This window comes from Octopus bimaculoides, chromosome 8 (assembly GCF_001194135.2).
Source record: "Octopus bimaculoides isolate UCB-OBI-ISO-001 chromosome 8, ASM119413v2, whole genome shotgun sequence".
NCBI classification, from domain to species: domain Eukaryota; kingdom Metazoa; phylum Mollusca; class Cephalopoda; order Octopoda; family Octopodidae; genus Octopus; species Octopus bimaculoides.
Window position 1 is genome coordinate 15,534,741 of NC_068988.1, and position 1,048 is coordinate 15,535,788.

Sequence of the window (1,048 nt, forward strand, 5' to 3'; positions counted from 1 at the left end):
CATACATATGCATATATTCGTAAGTATATATAATATATCGGAGGCGCAATGGCCCAGTGGTTAGGGCAGCGGACTCGCAGTCATAGGATCGTGGTTTCGATTCCCAGACCGGGCGTTGCGAGTGTTTAGTGAGCGAAAACACCTAAAGCTCCACGAGGCTCCGGCAGGGGATGGTAGCGAACCCTGCTGTACTCTTTCACCACAACTTTCTCTCACACTTACTTCCTGTTTCTGTTGTGCCTGTATTTCAAAGGGTCGGCCTTGTCACACTGAATATCCCCGAGAACTACGTTAAGGGTACACGTGTCTGTGGAGTGCTCAGCCACTTTCACGTTAATTTCACGAGCAGGCCGTTCCGTTGATCGGATCAACTGGAACCGTCGGCGTCGTAAGCGACGGAGTGCCAACACAACATATAATATATCAAATATTTTATGTACGTATACGTAATGTCTCCCTCTATCTTCACACATTTGCTACTATCTCCTGATTTTCTTCCTTCCCACAAGGCATTTCCGCCATCTGACTCCTCTTCGTTTTGCGGACTTCTTTCGCAGTAACTTGCGGACTTGCTTTCGCAGTAACTGTACGTTCATTTTCGTCCCCGAGCTATTGAAGGCTGTAAGGCGGTCGACTGTATTACTCCATGTGTAACTTTATTCATTGAATTGACCGGAATGCACTCCGTCATTATTTCCATGTTCGGATCTTATTGTGCCTGTTTTCTACCTTAATTTGTTGTTGTACATCAGTTTCTTTTATACACCCTTTTGTCTTTGGTTGTTTTACGCCTCAACTCGTCTGCATCCTCGCATCTCTAATGGTTTATAGGCGCTGTTGGAATGAGCAATATTGTATCAGGTGCCGAAATTATTGTGATCTTCAATTAGCGACTAATGGAGGGACCTAAGCTGTGCACATCCATATTTGCAGTATTTTCGTTTTTCCAGCGAATCTTCACAAGCATTTGTACTACTTTTTGCAAAGCACACACACACACACACACACACTCACACACACACACACACACACACACACACACACACAC